Below are 15,466 nucleotides of genomic sequence, written 5' to 3' on the forward strand. Positions count from 1 at the left end.
TTACTTGTGCTACGAGAGCCACATTTCTTGGAATTATGAACAACTTCTCCAACACCATGCTTTTGTCAAAACATCAGTTTTGGCCAAGAACTCTTTATGGCAACCAAGGTTTGAATATGAGCTCGGGTCTGTGTAACCTCCAAGCCTTAACTTCACCCAGGAACATCTGCCCTCACACAGTGCTTGGGTGGCCTGTTGGAAACTCAGTTGTAGCACGATGTGGAGACTGAAGCATGCAAGGTTGGAGGGCTGTCCTACAGGATATAGCTCAAGTTCTGGACCCCCACACCATGAAGACAGAAAGTACCTAAAAAGGAAGGAGCCCCGTACCTGACATCTTCAATGTTAAAAGATATCCTAAACCTCAACCCAGCTCAGGGTCAGTTCTTAAACTAGGACTTTTCACTAGGATGAACGGTCAGCTTTTAGAGGAAACACAATGCATGACTCTCCATCATGGGAAGGGAGAAGAGCCTTTGGTTCTCGGAAGGCCAAGTACAACATAACTATCACTTTTAGGCGTTTTTCAGATTAATGGTGGAGGAGATGTGATGTGCTGCATGATCTCACCATCGCCCCAGTGTCTGAGAGCCCCTGCATGGAATGGTGGGATGAGCAGAGTACCTGCCAGAGTAACCCAAGAAGGCCATGTCACAAACACACAGCAGACAGAAAGGAGTGCAATTACAGATTCTATTTTAATGGCTGAAATATGGGAGGAGGGGTTTGTTCTAATTTAATTTATTATCAAAATCCTGGGCAGGAATAAGCATCAAAGTCTCAGGACCCCTTAGTAAATGCCAACTCCACCCTGGTGTCGCTTATGAGAGCATCCACACCCACTGTGCCAGGTCCACGTCATGTCTGGGCCTCCCCAGTTGTCGACTGATGAGAAAGTACAGCACGTTTTTGGAGACCTGGCTGCGTGTGGAGGATTTGCCTGACTTCTTGATGCTCAGAGCAGGTTCCTTGGGAGTGACTTTAGAAGGTTCTTGCTCCATGACTGGTCGACTCCACACAACCTCAGGAAGACAGCACAACCAAAAATCCTGAAAAACATGATGATGAAATCCAGATAAGTGGACACAGGGGTGTAATCCTCACTGCCTATGCCACCCTTTGACTCACACACACATACACACACAGAGACACAGACACACACAAACACACTTGCTACCAGCAGTAAGTCATACACATGGGTCTGGGTCTATAATCTTGATTCTGCTTCACTGGCACAATACCTGTTTCAATTGCTGAATGTGTAGATACTCGCTAAATTTATTGACCGATTGACTAACTAACAAACTGAGTGATGGACCCCTCACACTGTTCGGTAACTGCCTGTTCCCTGGGCCGTATTCCCCTCCATTAGAAGTTTGGTACAGGCAGGACCTCGTGTGCCTTGCTCCCTGCATCTGCCTAGAACTGAGTTAGGGGAGACCATGACAAGCATTTCAAGAAGGAAGGGATCTGACATCAGGAACAAGGGGTCTGACTAATCTGTTTAAGGTCTGAAGGTGCAATGGTCAAAGCCATGGGCGCCATGGAGACATCAGGACAGTGCAGGAAGCTGTGCCAAGGCCAGATCTGTCCTGAGTCCCCAGAACTGCAGGCTGACACAGGAAGAAGGAATCAGAATCAGGTCAAGACTCCCTGCCCCTGCAGGCCTATGCTGTTACACACCTCTCTGAAGAGCATCTCTGTATTAGTTGGAACAATTGACAGTCACATATCCCCCGATTATCTAAAAGGGCGGGAGTTTATCAGGTAGATTAGATAGGTAATGGCAGAAAAACATGCTATATTACCTTGGTATGTCAGGATATTGTACCTCTCAGAGCGCTCAGGTCTCTACCAGAGAGAAATCTGGACCAGAGGGTGAGCAGTGAGAAGAATAACTCCTCTCCTCACCTTGCTCTCTTGCCCCGAGTCCCAGGGCCTGATTGGTTAGCAGCCAGAGGAGTCATGGTGACAACGGTGACTCACAATTGCCCTTGGAACCTTGGGATCACACAGTCACTTGCCAGTTGCAAATACTGGTCATATCACCTTGGTTACTTGCGGTTCAGGCCTGAAGACGGTGAGTGGGCGTTGCTGGGAGGAGCAACAGCTGTTACCCACCCATGGGCACCAACCCCACAGCCACTTCTGGGAAGAACACTCAGGTATCTTGGCCTCAGAGCTTCTCCCTGACTTGTGCCAAACCCCTTCATTAACATTTCCCCTGTGTGAGGAGCTCACAGTACCCATCCCATCCCAACAGGTGCCTTGGCCAATGCTCAGCAATTTTGGCCTCAAGTTCCAATCAGGAGCTTAGTCCCAGCTGGAATTTTCTACTGACTTCTTAATCTCTGCATGGAGCCTTGGTCATGACTCTGCAATTAATACTTTTATAATCTGCAATTCATGTAAATGGGGTGTTCATTTGCAGAGATTTGGGGTGTGAGTAGTCATCCTACGATCCCAGTCTCTGAGCTAAACAACTAAGTTGTTAACATTCAAGGTGGCCCACGTCGGCATTGTGTAGGGGTAGGACATGAAGTTTTCCAGGCTGTCAGATGTATAGTGGTGGGGACACGGCTCTGTATTCTTTATAGTGCTGTTCTCCTGAGGAACTGACAGGGCCATTATATGAGGAGATGTGGCTTCCCCACACTGGCTGCCTCACTCAGTCTCGCGTGACACCAGTCAGAATTGAGGCACGGCTGCCCGTAACGGGGGCCGAGGTCTCACTCTGCCTTTCTGCAGTGACAGGGGAGGGTCAGTCATCTAGGTTTCCTCCTACCCCACATGGAGCCGGGTTAAGACACTGAGGCCATGTCCAGTGTCCTAAACAAATTGGGGTTGGGGGCAGGAACATATCGGTGTATTTTATTGACAAAAGAGTGTGGAAAATTGTCTTTCTTTTCAGGGATTGCCTTCCTGGAAACCCAAGCTGATCACATAGGAAATAGGTCAGGAAAGGTTGGTTGAAATAAGTTAAATGTATAAAAATTGTATATCCTTCTACTGACCAGGTTACATAATACAAATAAATGTCCCATTCACATTGGTCACCAATATTCTGAAACACCTACAAATATATAAATCAAATGTAAGGAAATACACAATCACTTTTATATTAGCTTCTAGTTTGAAAACTGAAATCATACTAAAAGTACTAATTCTTTGTGGAACAGATCAGTTTTTGAAATGGTATCCATTTTCCTCTAAATCAATCTGTAATTTCAGTGCCATTTCAGTATAAATCAGAACACAATTTTGAGTGTGTGTGGAACTGGAAGGCCAGAGAGAATTATATTGAGGATCCCCTGTGACAGCTTACCTGAGAGGGGGAGCTTGCCACAGAGGACACCAAAACTCACCGCACAGGACCAGCCACTGACACAGGAATGGATCACCATGTCAGGGGACCAGGAGACACTCTAGGAATATACTCCCTTATGTGTGGGAACCAAAGATATGGTGACGCTGACATTCGAATCAGATATTGCTCACAGCAGACTCTTATGACTGAGTGTGAGTGTGTACGTGTGTGACTGTGAGTGTTTGGTCGGTACAAGTGTGGAGGGGCTTCTTGGGCTGCTTGGTGTTGCTCGGTCAGGTGATGCTGACTCCATCGAGTCTCACAGGCTGTCTCTGCTGTTCTGTCTTTCTGAAGCCACCCGGGAGTCACGCAGTCATGCCGAGAGGACACTCTAAGTCCGGTCCCCGCACATCCACGGCGAGCATCAGGAGGAAGGCAGATGAGTACTTCAAGCCCCACCTGGCCAATCAAACGGTGCTGGGCATGCTGCTCGGTAGGCAGCTGGGGAGGCACAGCCACGAAGCTGACCTGATGGACTGGCTGTGGACGCTGACGCAGGCAGCACCACGGTGGAGCTGGCCTTTGCCCAAACACCATGCAGTTTGCCCACATCTGTCCCCTGTGGATTATGAGAAATCCAGGAAAATGGTGTGGATCAACAAATCCTTCCCCTGACGGCACCATTAAAATGCACGCTCTGTTTCACTTCTTTCTGTTAGCTGTGGTGTTTTTCTTGTGGCTTCTTTAGCTCTGTCCCATCTCCATGCTACCCAAAGGCCAGAAGCGCATGAACTCTGGCTGCCCACCCTTGAGAGGGTGTTCCCTAACCCTGCAGAGCCTGGGGGTGTTGGGGTCACGGGGCCTGTTTACAGAAGTTGGAAGGTCTGCTGAGCGTGCAAGTGGAAGTGCCCGACACCCCCAAAGCACAGGGGGATGAGGCTTCAAGGAGGCCACTGGCAGGTCTTGCTTGGTGCCTCCTGAAGTCTGGGGTTGGCACAAGAAAGGAGTGGGAATCACAAACAAATTTAAAATGGGAGTGGCAGGGAGCTGGAGGCGTTCTCTCAGGAGATCTGCATGGAGGCCAAATGTCAGGGAATGCAGGGGCTCGAGGCCCAGTGATGAGTTCCACAAACAGTGGTGGCAGCCCCAGGCGAGGAAGTAAAAGTCAGGACTAAACAGCTGCTAACCTCCATCCAGGTAGGGAGCCATTTCCTCACCCTGACCCTGTGTCCCTCCCCATGTTCAGCAGACATGGGGGACAAGAGGTTTCACAAGGGGAGGGGCCAGGTGCTATCTGAGTGCTCATGAAAGGGTCTTACCTCACCTCACTGCCCATTCCTGTCTCCCTTTCCAATCCTGAGCTGAAGGATGTGAGATGCTTGGACATTGTAGATTACACTGGGGATTACTATTTTGGACAGGACAGAGAAATTACTGAACACTGACCAGGTGGAATACCATGGTCACCAAAGGTATTTTATTATCTGATCATAATCAAAAATTGTAGTGCTGACCCTGGGTTGATAATGGGGAGAAGAGAAGAAAGAACCCACCAGAATGGACGTGGCTTGGGCATTGAGAGGGATTACGGGACAAAATTATTTGGTGTTGACCTCTGCTTGTTCTACACAACAGTCATTGAGACGTGGAATGATCAATCCCAAATTCAGAATATTGCTTACTTGTCTTTCTTGTCTCTCGCTTGGGGGACGGGGTTGTCAATAAAGGGACGGGGTACCTTCCTGTGTCACCCGTGGGTATCAGGATCCCTCTAGCTGACACAGTAAAAAGGTCAAAACTGGATGCCCTTCTTCCAACCTTTGCCTAGAGCTGTGCTGTTCAATATGGTGGACACTGGTCACATGTGGCCATTTAAATGTATGGATAACTTAATTGAAAAACAATTACTTAACATCATGCTGGATTAAAATTTAGTTTCTCTGTCTCATCTTCTACATTGCAAGTGTCCAGTGGCTACATAAAGTTACTGGCTATCATACTGAAGAATATTACAATGATCACTTGACCAGTCTGAATTTCTGGCTGCCCCACTCCCAGTGAGTGATTCTATGCATAGATGCAAGCATCTGAGGACTTCATGATGTCTTCTGGTGCGATCAAGTCCAAACATGTATATGTTGAAATTCATATCAGGTTATAATAAATTGCTCTTAATTTCTTTTCTTTCATATCTATCCTAGACTCCACGTGACTCAAGGCTGACAAACTTTTTCTATAAAGAGCCAGATAGTAAATATTTTAGATTTTGTGGACCACATTCCATCTGCTTCCTGTTCTTATTCTTCTGTTTTTTTAAATGATACTTGGACAAAGCAGAAATCATGAGGTATAATAAAATAGGCCACGGCCATATTAGGGCGGCAGGCAATAGAACACTATATTGTTCCTTTTGTTTGTTGCGCAAAGATAGATTATGTTATCTTTGAATTTCATTTAAGAATGGTACTAGGGACATTATACACTATTTGTTGTAGAAGGTCAATTGCATCTGATAGGGGTAGAGGCAACTGGCCCATGCACTGTTTCCAGCAGAGTAGAAAAATGAAAGGGACTGTAAGGAAATCCTAGGGCTGGGGAACCACACAGAAACAAAATCTCTAGTCTAGCCCTAGCTTCCTTGGATACTTCCTTTGGGTCAGTTACAAAGATCCCGAACTCTTTTCTCAGCTGTTGCTCTGGTATCTCAAGTTTTCTTTGTTTGTCTTCCATTGGTGACACAAGTCCTACTTTATTGTCTGTCAATGTTCCCTCACCCAGGTCTCTATCTCCATGCGCAGGATGGTTAGGAATGGCTCCAATACCAGCAGCTCCAGGATTTGTTCCCTAAAGCGCACCTTTGGCTTCAGCCATTGACAGTAAAGCTCCCAGAGTTTGTTGAAAATCTCACGTGGTCTGGTGCTTCTCTATACTTGAACTGCCTAAGGCGCTGATGGAAGACTTCACAACCAGTATCATATCTTGAAACACAGAGGACTGATTTATTCAAGGAGTCCTGGATTGCACAACCTAGATCCTCAGTGATCAACCCCTTCTGGCAGTTTACAGTTTATCTGGGGCCTGAAGTCTCAGGTTCTAATTTGTTTCACTGTAATCATCGGGCAAGAGGGAGTCACCTATAACCGAGGACAGGAAAACATGAGAAAGGAGATCATCAGTGGTGGCAAGAGTAAATGCTTACCACCCTTAACTGACTTACTTATACCAAAGTCTCGAAGAAGCAGTTCATAATCTGTTTTACTGTTAGAGAATCTAATGAAAAGTATGTTGTTACCTACCATGAGTTCTTAGCCTCTGGATGCAATGGAAATTGACAAGAGGCCAAGCAACTTTTCCCAGACAAGGCTTTATTGGGGCTTATGCTGGAGCACAAGGCAGTCAGCATAGGAGAAAAAATTCCTGCCTGGTTCCCTGAAGGGAGTCAAGGGAGAGTTTTAAATAGGCTTGGGTGGCAAAATGGTGATGTGTATGTGTGTAGAGGTGGAGATTTTCTTGCTCTATGTAGTTCTGCTGCATGCTTTTTCATGCCTATGCCTCATTAGCAAGTTGAATCTCTACCACTGAGCATGATTTTTAGCATTAAAAATGAGATTACAATCAGGAAAAAGTCAAGGTAATGTCCACATGGGGATCTATTCTGGCTTGAGGCAGTTAGATCTGGATAGGTCTGGTTTCTTTGCAGCCAGGTGTCTCACCAGCTTCTGTGGGTTTCTTGTTTTAGTGGTCTTGAAAAACATTACTCACAGATAGTTTATTTGGCCCTTCCTTACATAGGTATGGGCTGAATTCCAGAAGTTAGGAAAATATTTGTTTTAGCTCTTTTGCAGTTAATCAGGCGGTGCTATGTTGACTTCCATGTTGAGGGATGAGGGGTCCGAGTCCTGTCCCTGTGCTGTCTCATTCCCCCCTGAGAGATTTTAGGCTCCTTATTCTTAAGGAGAAGGGCCAAAGGTCTCATCTTCCAGAGCTGCTTCCTACTGAATAGGCTTGTCATCCGTATCCTTTGGGAGGTGGAAAAAATCTCTCTCTGATTGAGCTAATGATTTATAGCGACTCAGGATTTTAACACATGGTATAGGTTGGATTCCCTGTGTCACCATCAGTTTGACATAGAACTGTTGGAGCCTGGAAGTCACAAACTATAGTAAGAGATTAAAAATCAGGGATCAAAAACTAATAATAATAGGATGACTACTACTGCCCTCAGTAATGGTAGGAAATAAGTAACTGAAGGCAGGTAACTTTTTTTTTTTTCCGGCATATTATGGGGGTACAGATTTTAAGGTTTCAATAAATGCCCTTTCCCCCTCCCCCCACAAGTCTGAGTCTCCAGCATGACCATCCCTCAGATGGTGCGCATATCACTCGTTATATATGTATATACCCGCCCCCCCTCCCCAATACCCTATTACTGTAGTACCTATGTGTCCACTTAGGTGCTACTCAGTTAATACCAGTTTGCTGGAGAATATATCTGGTGCTTGTTTTTCCATTCTTGGGATACTTCACTTAGGAGTATGGGTTCCAGCTCTAACCAGGAAAATATAAGATGTGCTATATCACCATTGTTTCTTAGAGCTGAATAGTACTCCATGGTATACATATACCACATTTTATTAATCCATTCTTGGATTGATGGGCACTTGGGCTGTTTCCACAGCCTTGCGATTATGAATTGTGCTGCTATAAACATTCGAGTGCAGGTGTCTTTTTTGTAGAGTGTCATTGGATCTTTTGGGTAGATGCCCAGCAATGGGATTGCTGGATCAAATGGTAGATTCACTTGTATCGCTTTAAGGTATCTCCATATTGCTTTCCACAGAGGTTGAACTAGTTTGCAGTCCCACCAGCAGTGTAGGAGTGTTCCTCTCTCTCCACATCCACGCCAGCATTTGTTATTTGGAGACTTTTTGATAAAGGCCATTCTCACTGGAGTTAAGTGATATCCCATTGTAGTTTTGATTTGCATTTCCCTGATGATTAGAGATGTTGAGCATTTTGTCATATGTTTGTTGGCCATTCTTCTGTGTTCTTTAGAAAAGTTTCTGTTCAAGTCCTTTGCCCACTTTTTAATAGGGTTATTTGTTTTTTTCTTGCTGATTTTCGTGAGTTCTAAGTATATTCTAGTTATCAGCCCTTTATCGGATACATAGGATGCAAAAATTTTCTCCCATTCTGTAGGTTGTCTGTTTACTTTTATGACTGTTTCTTTGGCTGTGCAGAAGCTTTGTAGTTTCATCATGTCCCATTTATTTATTTTTGTTGCTGCTTTGATTCGAAGGCAGGTAACTTTTAAAAAATCTGTCCATTGGTGTTTACATATATGTAGCAGAAAGCATTTTTCAAAGCACAAACCCTCCCGTTTGGTCAATAAATAATCTAGGCTATTTGGTTATTTAGTGTAAATTTGGCTAAGGAATCTAAGGATTTTTGGAGAAGTTGGAAATCATGTCCAGTTCACCTGGCTAGTATTGTAAGGAAGCAGTAAGGTTGTGGACAGTTGTGGTATTATAGATAATTCCCCTGCCAGCCTGAGGAGCAAGCCAAGGAGAGCAACCACCCCTGCTACTATTAATCCCATTCCTCTTTTTGTATGGTGATGGCTTAAAGGCTGGATTTCATTCAAAAAGACTTGAACAGTGTTCTTTTCAGGTTTTACATATCTTAGTGTCCAGACCCCCTTAACTTTGGTACAGTCAAGACATTGTAAGTCTGTCCGATCCTTTTTTGTTTGTTTGTTTGAAGGTTTCTGGGAACCATCATTTTGAGGGGTAAGCAACTTAGTCTATCATCAGGTTAGGGATTAGAGTAAGTGGCCCCTGTGTGGACAAAACAGTTAACAGGCTTCCCTCCTATGTCTTATATTAGCCAGGGCTTTTGGGGGGAAACCTGAATCGGGTACTGGGGCTGCATCCTGAGTGGTGTAATACCATTATCTGTAGTTTTAGAGTTGCACCTTAATCTTTGCTTGGCATGGCCTTAGATTCTGTTTATAATTTGGTATCTTATTATCACAAAGAGTCTGTTCTATCAGTCATATGATCTCTGTAACATTAATGTTAAACTCCAAAAGCAAGGGGGTTATAATGAGGCATGTCTGACCTCTCTTCTCTTTATGGGCTAGGGACTCTGTTTTAAGTTTTTCTGGGGATTCCTTGGTCAAGATGAGGTCTCTTCAGTCATCAGTGGGTAGATGTGTAAACCTTAGGATTTTATTTTAGTGCACAATTCCACCGTTTTCACCAAGATTTGCCAGAGCTAGCACTGATGGCCAAACATTTATTTTGTCCCATCATTGCTGGAGTGAAGTAGCAACCTGCCCTGGATCCACCCAGGCGCTCAGTGGGACTCCTGTGGCCAAGAGCCTGAGAGCCAAAAAGCTTATAGCCAATTTAACATTCTAGGCCAGATGGGAATGGAGGTGAATAGATATTCATCAACTCTTTAACATATTTTAGACAACAGAAGAGCAAAACCAAAATGTCAAAGGCAAGGTTACAAAATTAACTTAGCTATAAGCCTAGACAAATTTTAATTCTGGTTGCAGACTTATAGCAATGTTATTATACAAATCATAAGCATTTTGATAAAACTTTTTGAGTCTAAGCATTTAGAGATAAATCATGCCTACTTCTGATAATGACAGGAAAAGGACGCTTACAGGTAGCTAAACGTTCAAATTATCTGTAACAAGCTTTTATTTATTTAAATAAAAGAGAAATTATTCAGTGAGTCTTAATGTCTCTGTCCCTTGCCCCACAAAAGCACTTTATTTTGATTGTTGTCTCTTCCTGAGTGTGAAAACAAAGTTTTGGTTACCTTGAGTTTGGTGGTAGACTCCTTGGAGTCAAGGCCCTGTAAGTTAAAAGCCCTGGGTTTAGTTAATAATATTTGATATCGCTTTGATTTCATGTTGAGGATGTCTGTCAAAAATCTCAAAAGGCTCAAAACACCTGATCAAACAGAATTACAGGGCATTGTAAGATAATAGCAATTCACTTAGCCAAGTGTGATAATCAGAAGACTTGAAAGGCAATACAGAAAGTTACACAGATGCAAAAGCCTTAAATTTTTAACTCTCAGGGATTTTTACACAGTAATCAAAAACCTGATAAGGACAACAGAGGAATTATCTTGATAAAACATAAAATCTTTGTTTCTTAGCCAGTTACCAAAAGGTAAAGAAAAATCTTCTGTACTGTGATTGATTTTTTTTCTTATGGGAAACCCATTTAGACGACATCTTGGAAATCAAACTTGATGAAAAGGGCTCTTGACTTAATTAGACACAGAAAGAGTGTTCAGGACTGTGAGTATACACTATGTTAAAGAGGGATGTGAATATGAAAAATTAGTAAGTAGAGGAGCCAATGACTCTTAGTATCAGCATGAAAAGTGTTCTGACCATGTTGAACCATTCAGACATACCAAGAAAAGTCGAGTATAGAAGTAAGATATACTGGAGGAAAACATTGCTTTTCTAAGCCTTTAAGATAAAACATTTTAGTGTCAGGCCATAACAACAGACTTAGAACCAGAGAGGAGAATGTTACAGGAGCTAATGAAAAAGGTTGAATGATAGAGTTATTATCTCAGGCCTTCTCAAGGGGAGAAAAAGCTGAAAGCAACAAGACACAGCAAAAGTTGAACATCTACGATATAAAACCAGGAAGTTTCAAAGAAGCAGATTATAGAGTTACAATGAAAATGTTTGCAATTTGATTAAGAGCAAATCAATACTTTAAGAACATTTTGTTGTTTTAAGCAAAAAGTGTTTTCATTGTAGCCAACTTTATCACATACAAAATTCCTTCATAAATTTCTTTTCACAAACCTGATCACAACTTATTCAAATCATCTATGTAAAAAATTTGGAGTTTCTGCTTTGTCTTAAATTTTCCCTTTCCTAAATAATCAGTCATTTTATTTTAGGACAAAACTGTGCTGTACAAGATTCCTTTTCATACAAAATTATTCTCTTTTCTTTCTAACCGTCCTTATTAAAAATACATCTTCATATTTATAACTTACTTTACATCTTTCTCCTGTTTACTATTAATAGTTACTGTGCCCATCAATTCATGAGTGGATTAATAAAATGTGGTATATGTATACCATGGAGTACTACTCAGCTTTAGGAAACAATGGTGATATAGCACATTCCTGGATAGAGCTGGAACGGATTCTACTAAGTGAAGTATCTCAAGAATGGAAAAACGAGCACCACATGTACTCACCAGCAAATTGGTATTAACAGATCAACACCTAAGTGGATATATAGGAATAACATTTATTGGCTGTTGGGCAGGTGGGAGGGGGGAGGAGGGGATGGGTATTCGAGGAGGGAGGAGGGGCATGTGCACTATACATAACCTTAACAGTTGTACCCCCATAATTCGCTAAAATAAAAAAAATCCAAAAAAATATAGTTACTTTTTATCTTTTTTATGAATAACATTTAAATAACCTTTCAATTAGACAAAATTATCCTGTTTCTCAATAAGAACCCATTTTATGTGTCTCTTATAATTTTTTCGATTAAAAAAACATTCTTTGATGCATTTTATGTATAGAATGACATCTATTGACCAGAATTCTTATTCCTTATAGCCCAAATTTGAGTGAAAACCTACGAAGCAGGGACTCTTTAATTGTCTGTCACATATAAGTATTTTATAGACAAGAATAATTTCTATAATTTTTAAAAACATTTCTTTATAACCTAATTTTTTGTTAATTGGAAATAACCCAGACATTTAATGAGTGTTATTTAATTTTATTTTTATTATTTTTATTTATTTTTATTTCGGCATATTATGGGGGTACAGATTTTAAGGTTTCAATAAATGCCCATTTCCCCCCCTCCCCCCACAAGTCTGAGTCTCCAGCATGAACATCTCCCAGATGGTGCACATCTCACTCATTATATATGTATATACCCGCCCCCCTCCCCCCTGCCCAATACCCTATTACTGCAGTACCTATGTGACCACTTAGGTTCTGTTCAGTTAATACCAATTTGCTGGTGAGTATATGTGGTGCTTGTTTTTCCATTCTTGGGAAACTTCACTTAATAGTATGAGTTCCAGCTCTAACCAGGAAAATATAAGATGTGCTATATCACCATTGTTTCTTAGAGCTGAATAGTACTCCATGGTATACATATACAACATTTTACTAATCCATTCTTGGATTGATGGGCACTTGGGCTGTTTCCACAGCCATGTAATTATGAATTGTGCTGCTATAAACATTTGAGTGCAAGTGTCCTTTTTGTAGAGTGTCATTGGATCTTTTGGGTAGATGCCCAGCAATGGGATTGCTGGATCAAATGGTAGATTCACTTGTATTGCTTTCAGGTATCTCCATATTGCTTTCCACAGAGGTTGAACTAATTTGCAGTCCCACCAGCAGTGTAGGAGTGTTCCCCTCTCTCCGCAACCACGCCAACATTTATTGTTTGGAGATTTTTTGATAAAGGCCATTCTCACTGGGGTTAAGTGATATCTCATTGTGGTTTTGATTTGCATTTCCCTGATGATTAGAGATGTTGAGCATTTTTTCTTATGTTTGTTGGCCATTCTTCTGTGTTCTTTAGAAAAGTTTCTGTTCAAGTCCTTTGCCCACATTTTAATGGGGTTATTTGATTTTTTCTTCCTGATTTTCGTGAGTTCTAAGTATATTCTAGTTATCAGTCCCTTATCGGATGCATAGGATGCAAAAATTTTCTCCCATTCTGTAGGTTGTCTGTTTACTTTCATGACTATTTCTTTGGCTGTGGAGAAGCTTTTTAGTTTGATCATGTCCCATTTATTTATTTTTGTTGCTGCTGTGATTGCCTTTGGGGACTTCTTCATAAACTCGTTGCCTAGGCCGATGTATAGGAGAGTGTTTCCAAATTTTTCCTCTAGAAGTCTAATAGTTTCATACCTTAGGTTTAAGTCTGTTATCCAGCGTGAGTTGATTTTTGTGAGAGGTGAAAGGTGTGGGTCCTGTTTTAGCCTTCTACAGGTGGCTATCCAGTTTTCCCAGCACAATTTGTTGAAAAGGGATTCTTTTCCCCAGCGTATATTTTTTCTGCTTTGTCAAAGATTATATGGCTATCTGAGGATGGTTTTATATCAGGATTCTCACATCTGTTCCACTGGTCAATATTCCTATTTTTGTGCCAATACCATATTGATTTAATTACTACAGCTTTGTAGTATAGTTTGATATCTGGCATATTAATGCCTCCCATTTTGTTTTTGTTGCCTAGAATTGCTCTTGATATTCGGGGTCTTCTTTGGTTCCATACGAAGCGTAAAATTATTTTTTCTATATCTGTGAAGAATGCTGATGGGATTTTAATGGGTATTGCATTGAATCTGTAGATCAGTTTGGGTACTATAGACCTTTTGATGATATTGAGTCTGCCGATCCACGAGCATGGTATGGATTTCCATCTGTTTACATCCTCTGCTATTTCCTTCCTCAGTGTTTCATAGTTCTCCCTGTAGAGGTCTTTTACATACTTGGTTAAGTATATTCCTAGGTACTTTAATTTCTTTGTTGCTATTGTGAAGGGAATTGAGTCTTTGATTTGGTTCTCAATTAGATTGTTGTTGGCATATATGAATGCCTCTGATTTCTGTGTATTGATTTTATATCCTGAGACTTTACTAAATTCATTGATCAGTTCCAGGAGTTTCTTGGTTGAATCTTTGGGGTTTTCTAGATACAATATCATATCATCAGCAAACAGTGAAAGTTTGATCTCTTCTGCCCCTATTTGGATACCTTTGATTCCATTTTCCTGTCTGATTGCTGTAGCCAAGACTTCCAGCACTATGTTGAACAGAAGTGGAGATAGTGGGCAGCCTTGTCTGGTTCCAGTTCTAAGTGGGAATGATTTCAATCTTTCCCCATTCAGTATGATGTTGGCTATGGGTCTGTCATATATGGCTTGTATCATTTTTAGGTATGTCCCTTCTATGCCTATTTTCTCAAGTGTTTGTATCATGAAAGAGTGTTGAATTTTGTCAAAAGCTTTTTCTGCATCTATTGAAAGAATCATGTGGTCTTTGTTTTCGCTTCTGTTTATGTGGTGAATTGCATTTATAGATTTACATATGTTGAACCATCCCTGCATCCCTGGGATGAAGCCCACTTGGTCGTGGTGGATTATTTTTTTGATAAGTGTCTGGATTCGGTTAGCTACGATTTTGTTCAAAATTTTTCCATATATATTCATTAGGGGTATTGGTCTGTAGTTTTCTTTTTTTGTTGTATCCTTTCCTGGTTTTGGTATCAGAGTAATATTTGCTTCATAAAAGGTGTCGGGGAGGTTTCTATTCTTCTCGATGTTGTGGAATAATTTCTGCAAGATAGGTACTAGTTCTTCTTTGTAAGTGTGGTAAAATTCGAGTGTGAGGCCATCTGGACCGGGACTTTTATTTTTAGGGAGATTTTTAATTGCTGTTTCTATTTCAGCTGTTGAGATTGGTCTGTCCAGGGAATCTATTTCTTCCTGGTTGAGCCTAGGGAGGCTGCGTGTTTCTAGACATTTGTCCATTTCCTCCACATTTTCCAGTTTTTGTGCATAAAGATTTTTGTAGTATTCATGAATTGTATCTTGTATCTCTTTGGGATCAGTTGTGATATCTCCTTTTTTGTTCCTGATGGAGCTTATTAGAGATTTCTCTTTTCTGCTTTTCGTTAGCTTAGCCAATGGCGTGTCAATTTTGTTTATTTTTTCAAAGAACCAACTTTTTGTTTTAATAATCTCCTGAATAGCTTCCCTGTTTTCAATTTCGTTTAGTTCTGATTTGATCTTGTTGATTTCACTTCTTCTGCTGGGTTTGGGGTTGGTCTGTTGTTCTTTTTCCAGCTCTTTGAGTCGTTTCATTAGATTGTCTATTTGTGATGTTTTTGTCTTTTGGTTATAGGCATTTATGGAGATAAAATTTCCTCTAAGAACTGCTTTAGCTGTGTCCCAGAGGAGTTGATAACTTGTCTCTCCATTGTCGTTTTCTTCATAGAATTTTTTTATTTCAGCCTTGATTTCTTCATTTACGAAGTAATCATTTAGTAAGAGGTTGTTTAATTTCCACGTTTTTGTGTAGAAATGTGAGTTTCTGTCAGGGTTGATTTCTACTTTTA

At 41.4% G+C, this 15,466-nt stretch overlaps 2 long non-coding RNA genes across 2 annotated transcripts; one reads left to right on the top strand and one right to left on the bottom strand.

Moving 5' to 3' along the window:
- Positions 1-679: 679 nt before the first annotated feature.
- LOC142865918 (uncharacterized) lies at positions 680-1,990 on the bottom strand. The gene is made up of 2 exons (XR_012916010.1): positions 1,809-1,990; positions 680-1,049 (listed from the first exon to the last, which is right to left on the bottom strand). It is a non-coding gene; the product is annotated as an uncharacterized LOC142865918 (long non-coding RNA).
- Positions 1,991-2,024: 34 nt separating this feature from the next.
- Positions 2,025-4,018, top strand: LOC142865878 (uncharacterized). The gene is made up of 3 exons (XR_012915967.1): positions 2,025-2,165; positions 2,912-2,964; positions 3,662-4,018. It is a non-coding gene; the product is annotated as an uncharacterized LOC142865878 (long non-coding RNA).
- Positions 4,019-15,466: the final 11,448 nt, after the last annotated feature.

This window comes from Microcebus murinus, chromosome X (genome assembly GCF_040939455.1).
Source record: "Microcebus murinus isolate Inina chromosome X, M.murinus_Inina_mat1.0, whole genome shotgun sequence".
Taxonomy (NCBI): domain Eukaryota; kingdom Metazoa; phylum Chordata; class Mammalia; order Primates; family Cheirogaleidae; genus Microcebus; species Microcebus murinus.